Source organism: Alligator mississippiensis, chromosome 3, assembly GCF_030867095.1.
Source record: "Alligator mississippiensis isolate rAllMis1 chromosome 3, rAllMis1, whole genome shotgun sequence".
NCBI lineage: Eukaryota > Metazoa > Chordata > Crocodylia > Alligatoridae > Alligator > Alligator mississippiensis.
In genome coordinates this window covers 164,327,478-164,345,084 of record NC_081826.1, presented here as the reverse complement: position 1 = coordinate 164,345,084, position 17,607 = coordinate 164,327,478, and the positions used below count along the sequence as shown (strand labels likewise).

General features: G+C 47.0%; 1 pseudogene; it reads right to left on the bottom strand.

The window, feature by feature from the left end:
• Positions 1–1,842: 1,842 nt before the first annotated feature.
• Positions 1,843–2,526, bottom strand: LOC102559863 (thymic stromal cotransporter homolog; annotated as a pseudogene).
• Positions 2,527–17,607: the final 15,081 nt, after the last annotated feature.

The following is a 17,607-nucleotide window of genomic DNA, read 5'->3' as shown; positions in this document are numbered from 1 at the left end:
AGAAGACTTAATTCTTGTTATGAGAGCCTGCTCCCTGGTAATGCTCTCCCCCAGTAGATTAGGCAGTTCAAATAACTCACAGGCATCAGCAATTTACTAAAGAGCACATAGTAAATCCTACAGTGTGGTTTTGTTACATAAGCTTTATTTAGCTCACTTCTGTTCCTATGATTTTTTAACATATGCTGCAGTGTAGATTTTTGTCCCATTCCAAGTTGTCCCATGCGAAGGACAAGCCTGCTCCAGCTGGCAGCTAGGAGAGAGGCAGCAACACACATGCTCATTGCACTGGAGCATAGTTCCAAAAAGCTGAATAGACTAGTGCCCCCAGATCACTTTTTCTATTCAGCTTCTTTACTGGAGAGATGCCTCTGGCATTGGTTTGTCCTTTTGGTAGAAGGACAAACCAGTTGTAAGGCCTTAGGAGCAAGAATTCTTTTTCTCTTGTGTGTAGCGCTAACATGTGTGGATAATGGTCCAGGGCTAGGGTTCTTGGGTGCTATCACCCTACAAGTAATTAGCATCTTACAAACCAAGCAGCACCATAAGTGGATGATGCCTTTGTTTCATCTTTGTAAAGGTAAACAAAACTTTTATCATTATTGCCAAAGCCCTTCCCTTACGCAAGGCAATAGTTCACATAGTTTTACTACAATGTTGTTTGTCTTGCATTCACAGCTGTAAATGATTTTTACTCCTATGCAGTGCACTAACCACCTATTTAAGTGGGACAGGGTCTATCTAAAAGTAATGAGCATTACCTAGTGCTTAAAATAAGCAAAATATATGTTTTAAAAATGAACAGGAAAAGTACTCAAACCCCTCTTCAACCTTGGAACATAGGGTTTAACAATGTTAATCCAACAATGAGAGGGGGAAAGAGGGACCTGAAACAAACACTTAAATGTGAGGGGCTACACATGTGCTAAATTTTAGATGAGGGCTTGAGATTTACAGCTTGGGATCACAGGCCTACCTCCATCTGAGGAGGAAAGGGGTCATAGGTCTGCTCTGGTCGCTCCTTTGGCCACCTGTTGGAGGTGGGAACACCCTGTTACCTGAGAGCAAAGTTGGCTGTAAGAAGAATGAGTGGGTGGAAATGGAGAGGCAGAGGAGAAGGAAGTGGTTTATCAGACTAAGCATCATCTTGGCTCCCTGATAGTTAAATCCTGAGAAAAGACTGTGTGGGTGTATAATTTACTCTGTTTACTCTGTGTGGGAGATTACTTTTGGAAGCAAGTTTGAATTTCACCCCCAAATGCCCAGCATTTCCTGCTCTTAAGTTTTCAGTGAAATGAACAGCCCTGAGCTTTACCCTGTGAGGAAACAGACCAGTTAAAAAACCTCTCTCCTGCCATCGCTGCCTTTTGAAGCCTGCCTGCAACATATGGCATATTAGATCATCAGTGTTCATGTCCCGTGGCTGCAGCCGGTGACACAGAACATTTTAACTTGCTGATGTAGAACTGGAAAGTCCTTCCCACAAAGGCCTTGATGAGAATACCAGCATTAAAGGAAAGTAGCTCAGTCATGATCATGGCAGTGTCCCTTAAGTAGTTGAAGAAGAAAAATACTCCCAGGAAGCTGGTGAGGAAGATCACGTAGCCAGCAGCATTGCCGTAGCCAACCTGAATCCCATTCCAACTTAAAGGTTCCTTGAGCACAAAGAGCTGGAGCACATCTATGCCTCCCACAACCTCTAGGTCATGACAGCCCCCACAAAGAGCATGGCGATGATGAGTTTTGAGGGCATCACAGGTGTGTGGCCTTCCTTCTCACACCAGTCTCACTTCCAATTCCCTACAGTCCTTTCATCAGGTGGCAGAAGACTATCAAGCTGATCTATGTCTTGGCTTTGCTTTTATCTGCTGAAGCTTGGTGGGTGCCTTCTGTCTGGGGGACTTTAAGGACAAAGAGGCTGTAGGTGAAGTGCAAAATATAGTAGGCAATGCTGCAAGCCACCAGAACGGTGCCCTGGTGATAGTGAAGGTTGAAATGGACAAAGATGTGCCCAGATGCAATGCTTCCCAAGAAGTCTGTCATCCTCTAGATCAACTTGATAATGATGAGACGCAGAGACCCCCTACTTTCAGAGGAGCCCAATGACCCCAGAGCCATGATACCTGCCCCGTAGGTAGTGAAGCCTGCAGTCAGGCTGTTTCAGGCAGCAGCTCCTGCAGCTCGAGCAGGAGCAGGATCAAAAGGAGCAGAAAGGACCTAGAGACCAGGTAGCCCAGGAGGAGCAAACCAATGGTGATCTTCCTGTTCTTTCTGTCCCCAAGATTTGCCAGGCCATAAACTGACACCTAGAGGCTTAGGTCTAGAATCAAGTTGTAGATACTGTGGAAGTCAGAGATGGCTTTCTGCTGCGTGTCTTTGAGGGAATGTGCTGGGGCAGTTGAGTTGGTCCAGTTGTAATAGTTTCTCAACCACCACCAGCAGTCCCGTGTCATAGAAGGAGCTGGCTACCTGGGCACCAGCAACCATTGGCTCATTCCAGTTTCTTATCTGTATCACCTCAAGCATGATGGCTGCAAGCTAATCTTTCTCTGGGGATGCTCAGGAGAAATTGTCCTGGAGAAAACAGGTTCAGCGATCTTGCTTGTAACACACACAAGGCAGATAAAAAGACCTGAAAATTAGTTAAGAAGCAAAGAGACATGAGAGAGCAACTCTGACTGCCAGGATGTACCCCCTTCACATACACACTGCTGATGATTTGTGCTGTCTCCCTGCCCATGCCACAGAAGCTTTTATATTGATGAAACATGCCTCGTTACAGCTCCTGAGTGCAGCTGCAACTCTTCCTGGTATGTATTCAAGATATCTCATAATCAAAAGGAATTTCAGTGTCTCACTTTTAGGAAGTGAAAATGCCCTAACTGTGGTTTATCCTTCCCCCTTCCTTGTCACGTCCCTGATGTGAATGGTACAAAAGGAACCTCACCAAATAATTGTCACCTCTCACTACAGGGAGTGGAAAGAGCTGAGACTGGGTCACCAAAAGCTTTTGTGCCCTACTACACCGAGCCTTTCTCCAGCAGTGCAGGTATATTGCTGGTGTTTTTAAGGCAATATACTTTTTTACATCTGACCCCACCCCTCCCTCAAAGAGGGATGTAGCAGGGATGCCGGCCTGGCCCTTCACTTACAGCAGTGACAAGCACTGGGGTGCTCTGCAGGCAGTAGGCAGCAGGCAATGGGCCCGTGGGCAGGCAGCACCCCCCCCCCCCATGCTTGCCCCCCAGGGAGGACAGGGAAGTGACAGGTGATGCACTCCTCACACGCCTGTCCCCTGGGCAGGGCTGAAAGCAGGAAGCCTGGCTCCACCTGGGCCTGGAGCCTGGGCAGGGCCAAGAGCAAGTGGCTGGCATGCCTAGTAGTGCCTAGAGCCTGGAAGCTGGAGCTGCAGGTGATGATAAGCTTTGCAGGGGATCTCAGCATCTGGCAAGGGCCACAGGGCAAGGGCAAGGGCCAAGGGTATGTGGTGGACTGCAGAGGTCTGGGTTGGCTCAGGTCAACCTGTAACTTCCCTTATAGAGCAGCACCAGCTTCAGGAAGAGGAAGGCACTGGCATAAGCAATGGACTAGGCTGCTTTCCTTCAATGGGGGTGAGGACGTCCCATGGGACACTAGCATGACCCAGGCTCCCAAGATGGGAACCTGACCACCCTGCGGATGCTGGATGCCAGGTACCTACAAGGGCCTCACAGAGGTTCATAGTATCTGTGACCCCAAATTACCTACAGGGGTTGGCCTGATACAGGCCCTCTCTATGAATCAGGCTTGTGACTAGGGGCAAAACCCAAAAAGCCTTAGCTGCCTGAGAAAAAGATTGATGCACATTGCAAGGCTGAAGATAGGCCCATGATTAAATAATGGACATGACCATTTAAATTATATTGCGTTATTAATTCCTATGCAGTACAGCTGTCTTGGTGGTAGACCCTTGCCAGAGTAACAGGGCTCGGCCAGCTCACATTGGTTCGAGACCACCTTGTTTTTCTCTCCATGTCGGACCTTTTTCCCATCGCGTTAAGGCAGGAGCCTAGGGGACCAGGCACCTACCCCGATACGATCACAGGAACACCCGAGTAGAAAGGGGTGGGTTCTAGGGGAGATGAAGCCCCACAGAAGGCACCTGGACACTGAGATCTGCACCGATCTCATTGTACCTCACTATAGTCAGGTACCACCTCCTTATATCCTTTTCATTAGCAGCAAGTTGTGACAGGCAGGATATAGATAAGGGGGCTAAACACTCATTGAGAGTGCAACACCTGGGTCCCACCCTGGTGAGTCTCTTTGGTCCAGGTCCCCCTACAAGGGGTAAAACAATATGAATATAAATTGTATCAAAGCCTAGCCATACCTCATCACCACTCCCTGCAGCCACTGTATGTGCTTCTCAAATGTGGGAAATTTGGAGTGGAAAGCTAGAGGTCCTGATACACACAGAGACAGATCCTAAAAATAGTCTCCCACCCCCAGAGTTTGAGTAAGGGATAAGAGGATGAGTTACAAGTGGTGAGTAAGAGGATACTGGGGACTGGGAGAATGGGAAATGTTTGACAATCCCGCTTTCTGGCAGGCCAGACATCTGGAGCAGTGATGCAATTGGAAAAAGTAGGCTTACGTGCAGGGCCTGGTGTTGGGATGCAATGAGCATTCATGCTTTTGCAAGATTTTGTGTTGCCCTGCCCATCTTCTATATCCCAGAAAGGTTTTCACTGTCTGCACTGCTCATCCCAGAAGCTGTGGATCATGTTTCCTAATGAGAGAGGTTGTCTGTGACCTATCTGCCCTCCCACTTTTGTCTTGCAACATCTAGTCCTGCCTGGAGTTCCCCTTTTTTTTTTCCACATAGGCCATTCAGTCCAAATCCTACTCAAGCTGTGATCATCCCAACCAAGTGTCTGACCTGCACTTAAAAGCTTCCAGTCAGGGAGATTCCACAGCCTCTCTATTCATAGATGTTTGGGTCAGAAGGGACCTTAGCATATCATTGAGTCTGACCCCCTGCCCTGGGCAGGAAAGAGCACTGGGGTCAGACGACCCTAGCCAGGTGCATGTCCAGCCTCCTCTTAAAGACCCCCAAGGTAGGGGAGAGCACCACCTCCCTTGGAAGCCCATTCCAAATTCTGGCAATCTTTACTGTAAAGAGGTTCAGTATGCCAGCTGCAGCCTGACCAAGGCCGCATAGAGGGAAAGTATCACCTCCCTGGACTTGTTTATCAAGCACCTGCTAATGCATGATAACGTGTGGTTAGCTTTACTGATCGCTTCATCACATTGATGACTTATGTTCAGTTTGGTGTCAACAATGACTCCGAGATCCCTTTCTGCTACCGTGCTGCTGAGAAGGTCACCCCCAGCCTGTAAGACTGCTGGTGATTCCTTCTCCCTAGGTGCAGCACCTTGCACTTGTCCTTGTTGAACAGCATCCTATTCTGTTGCGCCCATTTTTCCACCCTTTCCAGATTCACCTGGATCCATTCCCTACCCTCTAGTGTGTAATTTGATATCATCTGAGAATTTGGACGGAGTGCTTTTGCTGCCCTCATCCAAGTCACTGATGAAGACATTGAACAGTACAGGTCCAAGGACCAAGCCTTATGGGACTTCAATGCCCACACTTTCCAGGTTGATACTGACCCATCCACCAACACTCTCTGAGTGCAACCCCTAAGCCAATTTGCCACCCACCTGACTGTAATCATCTACGTCACAGCTGCTTAGTTTATCTGTGAGAATAGGATGAGATACCATATCAAAGGCCTTCTAAAAATCTAAGTAGATGACATCTACCTCAATTCCTGCATCTAAGCATTTTGTGACTTGGTCATAAAAAGAAACGAGGTTATTCAGGCAGGATCTACCTGCTATGAACCTGTGCTGCTTGCCCTTCAGCATTGTTTTTCCTGCTGGACTCCCACAAATGTGATCCTTAATAATTTTTCAAAGGTTTTCCTGAGGATAGAGGTGAGACTAACCAGTCTATAATTACCTGGATCCTCTTTCCTCCCCTTTTTGAAAACAGGGACCACATTGACCCTTTTCCAGTCCTCTAGGACCTGACCAGAGTACTATGAGTGCTCAAACAGCCATGCCAGCAGCTCTGCTATGACCAGGCCAATTCCTTCAATAACCTTGGATGAAGATCATCCAGGCCTGCTGACTTAAACACATCCAGCCCTTCCAATTGTCCCTTCACTAAATCAGCACTAACAGTTGGTGGTTGGTATCCCCTTTGTGCCTGTCTATGATCCAGTTGGGAGATTTGTCCTGATCTGTGTTCAGGAATACAGAGGCAAAAAACTAATTGAAGAGCTCAGCCTTGTCTAATTGAAGAGCTCAGCCTATCTGTCACTAATTGCCCTAGTTTGTCCTGTACGGGTCCTATGCTACCCTGCGTCTTCTTTTGACTCTCGATATACCTGAAGAAGGACTTTTTGTTGTCTTTATTTTTTGTTGCCAGCCTAAGTTCCATTTCTGCTTTGGCCTTTTTGACTGCTTCCCTGCAAGTGCAGGCCAAGCAGGTATACTCTGCTTTGGTAGCTACCCTCTGCTCCCACAGCCTGTATGCCTCCAGCCAAGAGGGTTTCTTGGCCCCTTTCCTGTGTAATGGGATTGTCTCCTTTTACACCTGTAGGATTGTTCCCTTTAGGAACAACCACCCTTCCTGGACTCCCATCTCACCAATGCTCCTGTTCTTTAGTGCCGCACTAACTAACCTCCTGAGCACACTGAAGTTAGCCTTTCTGTCACTGTCCCCTAGGTTACCTTGTGTCAGTAGGTCCCCCACCAAGTCATCCTCTGTATCCAGGACCAAGTCCAGTAAGGCATTTCCCCTGGTGGGACCGTATACCTCCTGTGTTAGTTGAAGGTCCTGTATGCAGGTTAAGAACTTACATGAATGGTTAGATTTGGCAGACTGCTCCTCCCAGCAGATGTCGGGGTAGTTTAGTTCACCCATGACAACCATGTCCTTTGACCGTACGGCCTCTGAGAGCTGTCTGGAGAATTCCAGGTCCAGCTCATCCTCCTGGTGTGGTGGCCTGTAGTAGACCCTCGCTACCAAGTCCCTTTCCCCCTGACCTCCTTGCATTCTGACTCACAATACCTCAATTTGCCCGTCCTCTGGTCCTGTCTTGATTATAGAAGGTAACCTTGGTAACCTGATCTATGCTTAACCACCCTCACAGAAAGCTCTTTCCAAAATCCAAAGTAAATCTCCCATGCTCCAGTTCTGCAGGAAAAAATGTCTACACCCTTCTGTCACTGTGTGGTGGAAGCTCTATTACTTGGGTTGGCGAGTGTCAGCAATGAAGGGCTTTGGCTCAGCCTCTCTAATCCCAGTACCTGCTTCTTCTGTGTAGTTGCACCTTCACGTTCCTAATTGTTGAGTACTCTTCTCCTGTCACGTAAGTATTTTTCTGGCAAAACAAGACTTTTAATGGTTGATTTAAATGAAAATGACTGGCCATCTGTCCAGCTGAATAGATCATCTCTAGTGCTCTGCCAGCCCTTGTTATTGAGAGTATAAGGCATCGTGTTAGTATGAGCTCGTGTGCATTCAGTGCCCTAGCCAGATCTGGACCCAGCAGTGCCTAGTCACTGGTGGGACAGTACAAGAGAAATATAAATAGAAACAAACCAACAAAAGTAGGGAATGTTTCATACCTGCCAATTCCAAATCAGTGGCTTGAATGAGGCTTTGATCATTTTGTTAATTATAGGTGTGACTATGTTTAGCAGCTAAGACTGAACACCTTTCTCCTCCACCTTAGCACTGCCAGAAGGAGGGGCAGGAGTAGAATGAACATGCTCTGTGACTAAATCCAGCCCAAGCCCTTGAAATCAGGAGGGAAGCTGGGATGTTTCACAGGGTTTCATTGAGCAGGTGAGCTGCACTTACAGAATGCTGTGGTTGTGTTTTTTTCCAAGACATGCAGTTGATAGGAGATCAGCGCAAGGTTAGGATGGATCAGTTGCCAATGGAATTTGCATTTTGTCATCACACCAGGGGGCTGGAGGCATTTTGACTGCTGGGATGAGCTTTGTTGGATCTCCTCCATCTCAGAAATGAAAACAAGTGAAATGGAGGTAGAAATGGCTGCAAGGATGGGTAAAGGGTATTAATGGACAGGAGTCCTAACAAGAAAGCAGTGTGAATAGCTGTAGGAAACTGAGCAAAGACAAGGAGTATTTAGCCTGACCTTGCTTCCAGCTTTTGCTATTTCTGAAGATGGAAAGCATCCCAAATCATGATGATGCTGACAGTGCAGGCTCCAATTCAACTTTAATAGGATTGCTCAAGGAGCAGAAGCATGGATCTGAACTGGGATCCAAACCCCTTTACCACTATTGTGTGTGAATATGCTGCACACAGAAGGAATCGACCAGCTTAATAAACCAGCCTTATCCAATGGCTCCACATGCTCAGCAATACGTAACAGCCTGAGAACACTGACAGCTTTCATCACACCCCCAAGGCCAACAAGGAGAAGAGTCGGGTAGGAGGTTCACATTCATTTTCAGCCAAGTCCTCTTTAACGTGAGCTTAGGCATCTCTGCAGACCACAAATGCGGCAGTCTGGCATGTAACAAGATGTGTAAGTTCAGGCAGGCCCTGCTTTCATCTACAAACACCATTCATTGACTGTGGTAGAAGCAGCACATAGGCCTCCCTAAAACTGAGCTCTCAGTCTGTCAGGCATTACATCAACAGAGGGAAGCGAGACTTTTATATGGTCTATAGCAGGGGTGATGCCGTTTATGGTGCAGTGGGAAGTTATTCATGCTGTTTTCATTTGCAGTAAGCTTAGAGAGGACAATGGAGCACAAGCTGTCAGATTTGATCTATGGCTACTGTTGATGAATGGCACTAATCCATCAAACATCCCTACCAAGGAAGTCAAGGATCCAAACAGATGGTAATTTTCTAAGGAAGGTGGAAAAGTAGGAAGGAAGCTGAAAGACCCAGAACTAGATTAACAAGTGACTGGTCTACTTCACATACAACAAATGCAAACAGACTATCAAGAGAATATCTCTGCTGTGTTTCTCCCCCCATCAAACCTCTCAATTTTGTTTCCTTTGAAGTGAGAGCTCTGACAGCCTCCATGGATTGAACTCAATGGTGTGCCCCGCCCTCTAGTGGAAATTCAGAATATGGAAACTCAAAACTATTTCTACCAAGACTGGGTAATTGGAAGGATGAGGGTGAAGGAGTCTTTCAGTTCATTAGATCTCCTCTTAGTAATCCCCTGCACATGGCCAGGAACTGATTCTTTAATCAGGTCTGATGATCAAGGGAATCTCATCATAGCTTGTTTGCCACAACATTCCTTGTGTTACAGCTTACTTTGTGACAAGAATTGAGATGGGAAGTTAAGACAGAAGCTCCTGGAAGGTATTTTTCTTACTGCTGTTACAGTAAGATGATTTAAGCATGGAAGAGAGAGGAGCATCTTACTCTCTCACGTGCAGTTGCATCCATGAGGGATGTGATGACATTAAGCTGAAGTTCTTCTTTAAAAAAACCCAAGACAGATGAAATCAAAGTGTAAGTTACTGAAAGATGAAAGAGCCCTGGCAAGGACAAATGTTAAAAAAGGTCATCGCTGACTTCAGGTGGCTGAAAGCCTAGTTAAAAAAAAAAAGCCATTGAGAAACAATGTTGTTTATATGCATAGTGTGTGCGCATTATATTTTATATGACTCCAAACAGGAAAGATACTTAATGGACTAAGGGTATGGAGCCTACTATGAAATGCTGACAAAGGTAAGAGGTAGCAAGATAAATTAACAGTGTCACATGGGGAATAATTCCAATTATGATAACATGCAAGTCCTTCAGCAGGAAGGGCACAGACCTACAATGTTCTATATAGTGTCTGTAGTATCTTTGTGTGGCGAATTAATGGGAAGACTGGAAGTGTGTTTTTAGATAGGACATGGGTGGTGAGAGTGGAAAGAAGCTGCGGTCAAAGAACAGTTCCAGGTACTACCACACTACACAGAACGTGGCAAAGAGGCTAATGGAGAAGAAGGAAACATAGGGAATACTTAGGGTTATGGTCTGGAAAGAGTGAGAAGAGTGGACAATAGGAGCAGAGCAGATTGGGAGCCCAGTTTTGCCAAAGGTAGGTTGAACAGTAAAAGAAAGCAGTACACTCATAGGGACACATCCCCTCTATCACGGATGTCAAGTATATAGTCCATGAGTTGGATCCGGCCCATGGAACCTGTGGCAGGGCACTGCGGGTGCCTACCACTGTAAGGGCTTGGAGCTGGCAGCCGGCAGGTGCCTGATGAGGGCGGCCATTTTGAGCCTAGGGCTGCCCATATAAACAGGGCCGTTCTGCTGCTGGAGGCCAGGCAATAACACTGCCTGGCCAGGGGGCTGCTGGTGTCATCTGGAGGTAAGGGAGGAGCTGTAGGGGACAGTAAGGAGGCTCCTGGTCCTGGGCATGATCTAAAACTGCACCTTGCTGGGACTGGTGGGGCTCTCAGTGATGCGGGAGCCCCTAGGAAATGCCAGGCCAGTTACCACCCCGGTGAAAGGTGGGTTGGGGCGCCTTAACCCCTAGCCCCCATGAACAGGTGAGTTACCCTCTTGTAGGGTCTGGAGGGTGGACCCCCAGAGAAAGAGAGTGAGGCCATAGACTCAGGCCTGTCTGAACTTCCCCCGACTGGTCAGTGCTGGGGCCAGGATGGGACGGGTCAAAGGGCCGGGGGCCCAGCGCAAGGAACGCCCAAGAGCTGTGTGCCTGGGGTCCCCAACTGGCCCAGAGGTGGGCCAGGGCTAGTAGCCCAAGGTCCTGGCGGGGACCACACCCATGAGGGGAAGTGGTTCAGGGAGCGATGCTGCCCAGTATGAAGGCGGATGAGACTGCCTGAGGAGAGGAATCGAGGCAGGGGTCAATCAGGAGGACCCTGGGTCCCAGTTCCATAGTTTCATAGTAGCTAGGGTCAGGAGGGACCTGAACAGATCATCTAGCCTGACCCCCTGCCACAAGCAGGAACGAATGCTGGGTTCACAAGACCCCAGACAGGTGATCGTCCAACCTCCTCTTGAATTTGCCCAAGGTAGGGGCAAGGACCACTTCCCTGGGAAGTTGGTTCCAGATTTTGGCCACACTAACTGTAAAATATCTTCTGATCTCCAACCTAAACCTATTCTCCATCAGCTTATGACCATTATTCCTCATCACCCCAGGTGGTGCTGAGGAGAAAAGAGCTCTGCCTATTTGCTGTTGATCCCCCTTGATAAGTTTGTAGGCAGCCACCAGGTCCCCCCTCAGCTTCCTCTTGCTGAGGCTGAACAGGTTCAGGTCCTTCAGTCTCTCCTCGTAGGGCCTGTCCTGCTGCCCTCTCACCAACCGGGTGGCCCTCCTCTGAACCCTCTCCAGGCTGGCCCACTGTGGGGCTGGTGATGATGATAACATCTAGATGCCATCAGCAAGGCTTGGGCTGCAGTGTAGGGGAGGAATGGAGCTCCAGATAGGTCCCCCTGGCATCAGGGCAGGAAATGGGCAGCTTCCTGCTTAATTACATCAATGAACTAATTAATTCCAACAAGGCGTGGCGGGCGAGAAGGAGGGGGGTTAGCCCAGAAACAGGTGGGCGGGCCACAGTTAAATCAGCCCTGAGAAGGATCCCTGTTACAGAAGCATTCCACCCAGCTCTGCATCGCTGTATCACTCTGACTCCTAGCCAATCCATGCCCCAGCTCTGCACTGCACATTCCCCCAGACCCATGTTGCCACCTGGACTCAGACCCTTTTTGATGCCTGAACACAGCCCCCACAGATCTGGCCTGGGAGGAGTCTCTGCAGTCCAGATCCATCCTGGGGGATGGTGTGAATTTGACACTCCTGCCCTGTGCTTTGTCACTGTTGCCTTTATGGGTTAACTGCTTTCATTTAGTCTTCAATTCACCTTTACCTTTCACCAGTTCCCCCTCTCTTTTCTTCCTCCCTTCCCTATTCTTTGTCTTCAAATCATGCTTCCTATTTGAATACCTGCTCCATTCCCATCATGTCATAGCACCTGAAGAAGCAAGGTGTTGTATATGATAGCTTAGGCATCTCTAAATTAGTTTATAAGGTGCAACTCTGCCCTGCCTGACTTCAGACCAGTGCAGTTAACTAGTAACTACCTCTTTCTGCTCATAGAAAATACAATTAGGGCTTACTTACTCACAAATGCCACAATTACTAAGGCTTTGACAGGTTAGGGATAAAATCATCAGCTAAACTGTACCAACACCGCCACCTGAAAAAGCATCATTTTACTTATTCCTTCAAGCATATGCCTTTGTTATACTTCCCTAGATACTGATCAAAAAAAAAAAATTGGCAAGCACATTATACTTGTTTTTGGTTATGCAACTGCTTAAAATTTCCAGACTACCCTGCTTAATGTCTAGTCAAACATGTTTACTTCATTTGTAAAATTATCTACATATTCCAAACTAATAGTTACGCTACTGATGACGCTTAGACATTTAACTGATCCCTTTTTCCATTCAACAGTGCTTCCTACTGGGCTGTGTTTGTTCAACTTCAAAAATAAGCTTCCCTTGTGTAAAGAAAGCCAGCTGTTCAGAGCACTGGTACACTGTGCTGGCTCTTAATGAAATGCTCTGGGCTGTTAGCAGGCATCTACTATAACCAGTCCAACAAGCTCACTTGATAGAATACCAATAGCATGGGACAGTCTTGAACAATAATGTCAAGCTTGTTATCACAAGGCTGTGAGATTGGATTATTGATTGTCTCACTAGTAAAGCTGGCTTGGTACTATTTAAATCAAGGCCTTCCAGGTCACCTCAATGTATGAAAACATGGGGGTGAAAAGCACCCTGTTCAAATTTGCTGATGGAACCAAGATTTGGGGCGAGGTGGGCACACTAGAAGAGGGAGACAGGATACAGCTGGACCTGGGCAGGTTACAGGGGTGGGCAGATGAGAATAGGATGGGATTCAATACTGACAAGTGCAGGGTACTGCACTTGGGCAGGAAGAACCAGCAGCATACCTATAGGCTGGGGAACTCCCTTCTCAAAAACACAGTGGCAGAAAGAGATCTTGGAGTCATTATTGATTCTAAAATGAAGATGGGCCGCCAATGTGAAGACACAGTCAGCAAGGCTAACCACACCTTGTCGTGTATCCACAAATGCATCACGAGCAGGTCCAAGGAGGTGATCCTTCCCCTCTATACAACACTGGTCAGGCTGCAGTTGGAGTACTGCATCCAGTTCTGGGCACCGCACTTCAGGAGGGATGAGGCCAGCATCAAGAAGGTTCAGAGGAGGGCCACTTGCATGATCGGGGGAAGCAAGGCATGCCCCACGAGGAGAGGCTATGGGATCTGAACCTGTTCAGCCTTCACAAGAGAAAGCTAAGAGGGGATCTAGTGGCCGTGTATAAACTTACCGGAGGGACCAGAGGGAAATGGGTGAGACCCTGTTCCCCCGAACACGTCCCGGAGTGACAAGGAATAATGGCCACAAGCTGATTGAGAGTGTCAGGCTAGACATCAGGAAGCACTACTTCACTGTCAGGGCAGCTAGGATCTGGAACCAACTTCCAAGGGAAGTGGTGCTGACTTCTACCTTAGGGGTCTTTAAAAGGAGGCTTGATAACTACCTAGCTGGGGTCATTTGAGCTTAAATTTACTAGGAGTCATATGAGCCCAGTATTCATTCCTCCCAGGGCAGGGGGTCGGATTTGATGATCTGCTCAGGTCCCTTCCGACCCTACATCTATGAATCTATGGCAGCTGTTTGCATAACAGCAAGAGCAGTTACTCTTGCTGGTGTAGGCCAGGCCTGGTAACTGAGGTATCATTTGGGCTAGGGACAGACATTACACAAACTGGTTTAAGTGAACAGAAACTGGTTTGAACCTGTAACAGAACAGATGTTCAAGGCACATAAATCAGTTTGAAAATGGCTGAAACTAGTTTGAGATAAACGTGTTTGAATGTAGTATCAGACTTACCTGATTTGGGTCAAACTGGTTTTTGCAATGTCTGTCCCAGACCTTGGAGACTAACTGAAATGACCTGGAAGTTTCATGCTGCATTGTCTGTTATCTCTGTAGCTGCTTGAGTAGCCAGCTAGTTCTCTGAGGCAGCCATATCTTTTAGCAAGAAGCTACCCCAGTACTGCATGGGAGTCATGGTTAATATTGACCCACGCAGCTAGTGAACAGGAGGCAGTAAACTGCCAGTTTAGGCAGCTTTTTTTGGTGCTCTGTAGAACTGTCATATGGATATATGGAATTATGAGGGTGAAAGATCTTTTTCTTCAAGTTCTTTGGACCCCAGTAAATTTGGGGTTTGGAGGGGGATGTCTGGAGTAAAGTCGAGGACCTCAGGGAGGGGAAAAGGTAGATACGCTAAGGACTCCACAAACAATTTGATTAGTTGTTTTTGTTGGACTCTTGTTCTAAGAGGTCTACCAAAGCTAAAGCTGGAGTATTTTTTAGGCTGCGGAGAAATGTAGCTACTCTGCTTGGATACTGCCATTTTTTCTTGGTTTGTATCTGGGCCCTAACAACTTGTGCTCACTCAGACCTTTGGCTAGTCGCGGCCTCACTCATAGTCTCCCTTGTATCTCTCTTTCTCACTGCCTGTCTTTCTGGGTGGGAAGGCTGCTGTCAGCCCAGGGCTGCACACTCCAATCTGACCACCCACTTCATGTGAAAACAAACACCACATTTCCTGGCAAGGTCCTCAGAACAGTTTCAGACCTCCAGCTAAACATGAATGGCTGCAGGGAAAGCAAGTCTTGCTTGCTGTGCATTATCCTATTAAAGATCATTAGTTCAGTAAGTGGTTTTACTACTGGGTAGTGAGTTAATCAATCTCTGTTCTCTTTCTTTTGGTGTCCCTTTCCAGCAGTCAAAGGCACAGAGTACAACATGAGTGGTCAACAAAAGGCACTCCACTCTCGCTCTTGCTTTTGAATAGTTTTACACAGTATTCATTGTTCACTATTTATAGCTGAATTAATGAAACACAAATCAGGGAAAGGTGAGTAAATGTCACTATTAGGGTGCCACCTTAGACTATTGAGCAGCAATTATCTTATCACTAGTAACTTGACCTACATTTGAACTCTTACCCCTATGGGTGAAAAGTTCTGTTTAGCATTCGTGAAAAACATTGCTGATACTTTTTTTTTTCACTCTCTATGACATTATAACTTTTCTCATAGTGTTTATTTAGACTATAGTCATGCACTGCATTGACTTCTCAATAGGCCTTGGTATTGCTTCAAAGGTATAAGATAGGCGAGATGTTTCTGTGTTGTTTCTAAGCATGAAATATTTGTAACCAAGGCCTACCCCAGAGGTGGCTGTGACACCCCCTGGTGGCCACTTAGCCTCTGTTCCACCCTGTTCTTGAAGCCACCTTCCCTTCTGCTCTCCTGCCATGCCTTGATGTAAATATGTATTTAAAAATGGGAGGTTAAACCTGTAAATATGTATTTAGAAATGGCAGGTTGCTCATGCACTTATGAACTACACTGTAATTGCTCATCGCCTTAAGGGCTAATTTTATGGCCTCTTCATCTCCCCATATAGCCATGCCCTGGCTTCACAGATGTTACTCACATCAGTCCTCAATAAATTTACACCCTACTCCCAGGCTCTGCCTTGCTACCTGGCTTAATCAATTCAATGGACTCTCTAGCCCCATCTCTGCCCCTCTCTGGGCTCTTTCTAGCCCCATCTCTAGTCCTTCCTCTGTCCTGCTCTGAGGCTCCATCCTTCCTCCCAGGCGTATTACCCCCTCTGCCCTGTTTGCAGGCTCTGGCCCTGCTCTCAGGCCTGGGAGGAAGGATGGAGGGCCTCCACCACCCCTTAGTCCCAACCCCAAACTACCAGTGTTCTCCAGGCAAGTCCACAATATCCTACTTGCCTGCCCTGCTCCTAGGCTCAAGTGTATCCCTGGTGAGTCAGGAGTTGCTCTGCAGCCCTCCTGCTCAGAAGCACTTCTTTCCATGGCGTGCAGGGCCAGACTACCTGCCCCAGCTCAGGCCCTGGGCTTATACACTCTGTAAGCCCAGCTTCCTTTCAGTCAAGTGCCTTCCTTGAGTGCCACCTGAGTCCTGTCTACATCTTTTCTCCTCCTAACCACTCCTAGTATACCATTCCTCTGGTTCCCAGTCATTCATGTGAAAGGGATTGCAAGGGTCATGTTGGGCATGTGTTCCTCCACATGAATAACCTGTATATGCAGTGTTCATTGCTCATCTATGAGAACACCCAGAGGAAAGTGCCAGGCTTGCTGTGACACTGGATCCGCCCTTAGTCAAGGGGACCTAATCAGATCACCAATCATCCACATACTAGAGAGCATGGAGATGGTCTTGCTGTTCTCTTCCCTATCCCTGGATGTGTAAATTACATCATCAGTAAGGGATGTGGTCATCTTTTTGCTGGCTAGGTAACAGTATCCCTTGAATTTCATATGAGGACTTTGCCACAATGGTCTGCAAGTTCAGCACATCCAGGTCAGGCCACTGGCATTTCATGTGACTCTTTCCTTGGTGTTTAATATGACTGCCTCTCAGAGACTGCAATCTGAGTTGCTCTGCAGCCCCCCATTCATAACACTAGTTAATTTAGAGCAGACAAGGGCAACACCACTAACATCCCATTACCAGCGAGTGTCTATCTGGGCCTAACTAATCAAGAGGGCTGTTCACCACCAAGATGCCACAGTTAGGTCCCTGAATAAGAACATTACCAGAGCAATATAGCATACTCCACAGGAGAACAGACTGAGGTTGAGTTTAAACGAATAATGTACATTTTCAGCAATGTTTTCCTCTTGAGAGGATTCAACACAAAAAATAGTCTTGTAGGGCACACTCTGTGCTGCATTGATTATTCAGTGCCTGGATACTATGGCAAGTGCCTTAGAATATACTGACCTGGCTCTTAGCTTGCTATGAGAGTAGCAGAGTCTCTGTGTAGCAGAAGTCATAGGGAGCATGTACAGTTTAACCATCCAACTGTTTCCTGAATTAGTTTGGCTAGAGCCTGATTCAGCAGACCATGGGCCAAGAGTTTCAGCTGGGATCAATTTGGCCTCAATATGCAGTGTCTCCCTTAGAAAGACCATCAAACCAAAGTAAGTTAGCCTGCCAGGGTTGGATTTGGCTTTTACTGGTGAGGGCCAAATGTGCCTGTTGCAGTTTATGTTTAATTCCTGTTTTAACATACCACCTGCATTTTCAGCTGGCTTCAGAAACTGTTCCTATGTTCTCACAAGAATAAACTCAATCAATTACCCTTTCCTCTACTTGTCGCAACTTTTCCTCTCTTACAAGAGAGGAATAGAGCAATAACACTTCCCCCATCTGCTTTATTTTTTGTCTTAATTTATATACTTATATCTTGGTCTTCAACTTTCCAGAACCCTTAGCTAACCTTACCTTTTATTAAAAAAAAATGCCTGGACTTTTAAAATCTATTCAAGATTGCTGACATCTTTAACTGCAATGGGGTTAAAGAGAGATGGGATTTGATCCATTTCCCCCTAGTTTCTTGAGTTTTCCTTCATCCCACAATTTGTTAC